We start from the raw sequence: 5,821 nt of genomic DNA on the forward strand, positions 1-5,821 counted from the left end.
CAACTACAAGCAGAGGACAAAAGGAGCCCATTGGTGCCATCCCCATGGGTCAGCTTCCTCACCACAGAGCAGGATAAGGAAGGCTGGAGAATGGAATAAGTAAGGGTGGGACAGCATTCAGAAGGAGCTGAGGACCATATCTGTATGCCACCTGCCCGAGTCCTGGCAATGGAATGTGGGCAGAAATGATGGATGCCTCTTCCCCTGTCCCATCTAACCCAGGAACTGGATTTTGATCTGGGCACATCCAACTCACTGCAAAGTCAAATAAATGAATTTGCATCATCAGAAAGGCACTTCATCTGACTGAAAATAAAGATGAGGTTGGGCCGCCCAGCTTTCATTTCTGCTATTTCTTTGGGGACCTTCTGCTGTTAGCTCTAGTTCAGATCTTCTGCTTTGTCAAACATCCTTTTCCCTTTTTGTGGCTGATTGAGACCAAATTGGTGAATTATTCACTCTTCAGCCATGAAAACATAACGTTCTTGGTCATAAATCACATTAGGGTTTGTGCGAAGCTGGAGTTGGGATGGTCTGTTCCAAAGCTTGAAAAGGGTCCTGAATGAAAGGCAGGATCCCATACACTCGGGATCCCCTGATAGCTTTGCTCTTCAGTTGTCCTATCCCTAAAATAGAGTCTGATCATGGTGCTCATAAGGGATGGTAGGGAGAAAAGTGCTTTGTCAGCTGCTCCAGAATCTCTCTGGAGATTTACTCACCAGGTACCAGCCACCCCCAGACATCGGCTCTCCGATAAGCTGATAGGCACCTTCCACCCCAGGCTACAGGTTGAGAACCTGAGCATGTCACTAGCTGGAGTGTGTGATTGAAGGGAAATCTCCTCCTGGTAAGAATTGCTGGGATTTCAAGAGCCACATTTAGAACCCTGGGGCTTTCCAGTCAGAGAGCTTTCAACAGCACCCAGTGCTTTCTTGAGTTGAGATGTGTAGACGGGCCTGACCTGGAGAGCTGAGGCCTGTTCAGGAGAATTGATGATCTCATCAGCCTTAGCTTGTGGTTCCCCCGAGGGGAAAAGAGGGGACTAGAGAGGAGCAGCTCTGGGTCAGTTTGGTCTTCTCCCTTCCCAGCCTTTCCGTCTGCACTATTCATATCTACTAGGATTGCTTCTGATTGCACATAACAGAAACTAACAACAGTATCTATCTCAACACTCAGAAACACCATCTGTCTCACTTTCACAGTAGGAACTACAGGCCACAGAGAAGGGGGACAGACAGTACAGGGGGAAATGGCTGTCGGGGGAGATGACTCGCTCCTGTTTTCACATGCTTGTGACATCTCTGACAGTCCAATTTAGAATGCTCCCCCTTCCCTTGACTCCATTGTATCTCCTTTCATGGCATTTACTGCACCGCCTGATATCAGATGTGCCATTTCTTGTTTCCTTACGTCTTCCCTACTTTCTAGAACAGTGCCTACCTTATAGGGGGTGCTCAATAAATATCTGGTAAATATATGAATGCATCATTTCATTGACAATTTCTCAACAAGTTAATGTGGCAGTCAGGGTAAGGGAAGCTGTTAGTCACTTTACAGATAGGGAAACCGAGGCCCAGGAGGCTGCCTTCACGAAAGCCACCAGGGAACTCAGGTAGTCTCAGTCCTTCGGGTTCCTTATCTAGGTCCGGGGGGCGGGCAGGAGAGTGGGCAGGTAGAGTGACTTTTGACATGCCCCTGGCCGCGTCCCAGACTGAAAAATCATGTCTGAGCCACTGTTCAGACTCTTGATAAACTACTAAAGGATAAGGTGATAAGAGATTTAGAGATGGAGATACTAAATTATTCACAACAAAGAGCCTGGTGCTAGGGATTTTAGAAACCCATGGGCCGAGTGTTGGGAAAGGATGGGTGACATTATCACTGAATAGGTTGCTCCTCGCCCTCTCTCCCAACCCCCACTACTTACCCTGACCCCGTCCCCGGAGGTGTTTAAGCCGGGGCTGGATGTCTGCTTACGGGGTATGCTTGGGTTGGAGATCTGTATTCACGTCCTGGTAGGAGAAGGCAGACTCGCCCCCACCCAGAGCAGGTGCAGTGAGCCCACCATGGGCTCCTACACTCTTACAAAAGAGGCTTTGCGCCATCTGGTGGACATGTCTTCAAACTGCAGCCCTTTCCCAGGGATAAGCCCAGAGCCCGAGGGTCCCCAAGACAGAGTAGACGCTCTCAGTTTCACCGGGGTCTGCATTAATTTGTGAGAGCTCGGTGGGGCCTCCGCGCCCGGCCAGGCATCGGCAGGCTCCAGAGAGGCAACGGTTACGGGGAGGATTTATTATTAGCGGGACTCAGGGCTTGCTAAGGCATGTCCCTGGGATTGGAGTGACCTTGAATTGTCTTTGCCCAGGAGCAAAAACTTCCCGGTTCAGTTCCACGTGAGTTTCTGTGAAACCAGCCCCAGAAAAAAGCAACAGCAACAATAAAACAAAAACAAAAATAAACTCTCTCAAAGTGTTTTTCCCCATGGACTCTTATCCTGGAAGAGTCTGTGTACCAAAACGCATGTTCTCATTATGTTTATTACCTGATTGCATCATTTATTATCATCAGAGGCCCTTACAACGGCCCCATTGAAGCTGCAATGGGCATTACCTGTCAACAGGACCACGGGCTTTGTGTCATCAACAAAAGCATAGACATTCGGAAGCTCAGTGGGCCAGGGCAGCCCCATCTAAGGTGAGTGTTAGATTATGCTCAGCCCCCCTAAAGCACTGAAATGGGCTCCGGCTCCTGGCCCAGCCTTCCTTCTGCTCTGGGTGGTGAAGCCCGGGGCTCAGTTGTCCCCGAGGGAGATGTGCTCCCTGCCCCGTGCAGAGCCCTGTCCCAGGCCAGCTGCTCCTCTCACCTCTTCTCCTTTTGGTTTCACTTCAGTTCTGAGGAAAGGGCACGGTTTTAATGAACAGTTGATTCCAGGCCTAGCAGCCGGCCAGGCCTCTGGGAGGCAGGGCAGAAAACCCTGGCATGGAGTGCAGTTTGATAGTCTGCTGAGTGACCCCTTGAAGGCTCCTTGTGCACTGGCTCTATATAACGTGTTTTCCTCCCAGCATCAGCTGCCCCAGGAAGTGGGGTATGTGCGACAGGTGCTGTCGGGAGTTTTCTCTGGTAGGCCCTCAAGGGTCCGACACAGGACGACCCCTCCCTGTTCCCAAAGGCGCTCTTCACCCTTACGGGAGTGTCAGCCCCGGTCCTGGTTTACTCTCCTGCCTTGATAGCAAGGCTGACCCAAGCATGTAACTTGGTGACCCCTTTGCCCCCTCCCCCCAGGGACGGGCCTCTGCTGTCAGCCCCTGACCTACCCTCAACTCCTCGTGATCATGAAGCCCACAGCCCCACCACACCTCCAGGCCCTCCAAAAAAAAGGGAAAAACAGAGCAGAAGCCTCTATGATCCTTCCTAGGGGTGTTCTCTCTGGCACCTCCCAGCGCCACCTTGTCCCCCACTGTCTCCAGGGGACATGCCTCTCATTACACCTCTCCCTGAAGACTGCGACAAGGACTGATGAGTGAACTTCCCAAAGGCAGGGCTGCACCCTCCTTCAGATGCCAGCCCCACCCCTCCCCACATCCACAATTCACTTAAAAGGATTTAGGAATTTAAGTTCATGATTAAAATCTTTTTTTTTACATGGGCGTATCCTGATTTCAGAACCGCATGGTTTGAACTCCCCACGCAAATCTTGGAGCTGGCCCCCGTGGCAGCTTAGTTTGGAAGTCCCATTGAGGGGCTAAGTGGGCACACAGGAGGGGGCTGGTCGTTTCCCAGACTCCTTCTGAGCCAAGAGTGCCTTGGCAGGTATCTCCAGAGGCTGGATAGTTTGGAGGTAACAAGCCCTTGCTCTGTAAATGTATGTGTTTTCTGTGCATCTCTATAAAACTTTCCCAGACAAGACTTGAGTAGAAAATGCGGATTGACATCATGGGGAGGGACCAGAGGAAGAAGTCAAGAACGATGGTCACTGCTAGGCTCCTCCACGACAGGGACAACAGGTCACAAGCATCAGCTCAGGTTTCCCCTAAGAGCCCAAGAAATGGCAGTATCACCAGGATTGAAGGAAGTGTTAGATGTTGTCACCACAAACTTACGTGGTGCCATATGTCAATCACATCTCAGTAAAGCCGGGGAGAAGTGGAACTTCCTTGTGAGGAGAAAAAGACTGTTTGCAAGAACCCACGTAGCAGAAATGGAGAATCATGGAGCCCATGCTCCTGGGTGAATGCGTAAGTGGCTTGACTGTATGGAGACCGTGACTTGTGTCATTTATTTCATTAATGAACTTCTTAACACACTCCGTTTTTAAATAAATTATTTATTTACTTTTGACTTCAATATTATTTGGCAAAAAAAAAAATAAGAGACAAACATGGCTGGCTACTTTTTCAAATCATGAAAATTTATCTCTTGCTTTTTAAAAATGATCTGTGAGGAAGTCCATCTTGACCTGTTTTCAGTGACCCATCACTTTTCAGGAATCTGTGCCAAAAATGGTTGTAAACCCAGAGCCTCACCTGGTGCCAGATAGACAGCAAGTGCTCCATTAACGCTGGTGGAAGGAAGGGCTAGATGAATCCTTTTATTCATGGCACCTAGGTGGATATCGCTGACCTGGGCCTGATGTGCCTGGGGAGATGGGGAAAGGGTGGGCTTCCCTCGGGGTTGAGCGGGATGACCGGGCATTCGGACTCTGGGGTGGTAGATTCTGCCCAAGCCCAGACCCCATGGGTCTAGTGCTGGGTGGGATTCATCACCCTGGGTGAAGACGTAGCCCCCGGGATACACTGCTGTTGACAACCACGAACGAATGCCTCAAAAAAATGCCAACATCGTACCTGGAAAAAGTGACTTCTGAGGCAATGTGAGGAGTCGGCCAGGCTGAGCTGGGCTGTTTGTCCTTGAGCCCGTCCCTCCCCATTTCTGGCCTCAGTTGCCTTATCAATAAAAGGAGAGGCTGGACAAGTGGATTTTGAAAGGCTTTCCCAGTCTAGTTGTGGAGTTCTGGGTTAGAGATGCTGAGAAAAGCTATGGGGCAAGGGTTCACCCGGGACCAAAGTCAAGGAGATGGAGCAGTTTCAAGAGAGAGGAAAGAGACCAAGGATTTTTTTTTTAAAGATTTTATTTATTTATTTGAAACAGAGAGAGAGAGAGATCACAAGTATGTAGAGAGGCAGGCATAGAGAGAGAGAGGAGAAAGCAGGCTCCCCGCTGAGCAGAGAGCCCGATGCAGGCCTCGATCCCAGGACCCCGAGATCATGACCTGAGCTGAAGGCAGAGGCTTAACCCACTGAGCCACCCAGGTGCCCTGAGACCAAGGATTTTTGTAGTGAGCCTTTACTCCCTGGCGTGGAACTGTCCAGAGCCGGGGGCAGGGCTCAGCCAGGACAGAAGCCCTGCACAGGAGTGGTGGCAGCTCTGAGGGCCAAAGTCCAGGAATCCTTATCAGCTTCTGCACAGTGACTCAGAGTCTGCTCAGGCTCTCAGGCTGGGGATTTCCTGACCTGCGGGAGGGTGGGGGGTGGGGTCAGGAGGCAGAGGTTTCCTCCTGCTGAGAAAGAAGATGTGAATCCAAGAAGTTCTGTTTTCAATGAAGTAAAAATATCCCCTTCCCTTTCACCCGCAAACCTTACTGGAAGGGTTACAGGGCAGAGGCTCTGATCCCCTGGCGAGGCCCCGGCCACTCCTGGGGCGTTGGGGATAAAAGAAGAGAAGCTGAACATAGATTCAGTTGGGTTTGTGGCATGTTTTTGGTGAACACAGACTAAGTGGTCCCTACGGAGCAAGCACACTCTAAGCATGTCACCACTGTTGT

Source organism: Lontra canadensis, unplaced genomic scaffold (assembly GCF_010015895.1).
Source record: "Lontra canadensis isolate GAN:19392208 unplaced genomic scaffold, GSC_riverotter_1.0 scaffold27, whole genome shotgun sequence".
NCBI lineage: Eukaryota > Metazoa > Chordata > Mammalia > Carnivora > Mustelidae > Lontra > Lontra canadensis.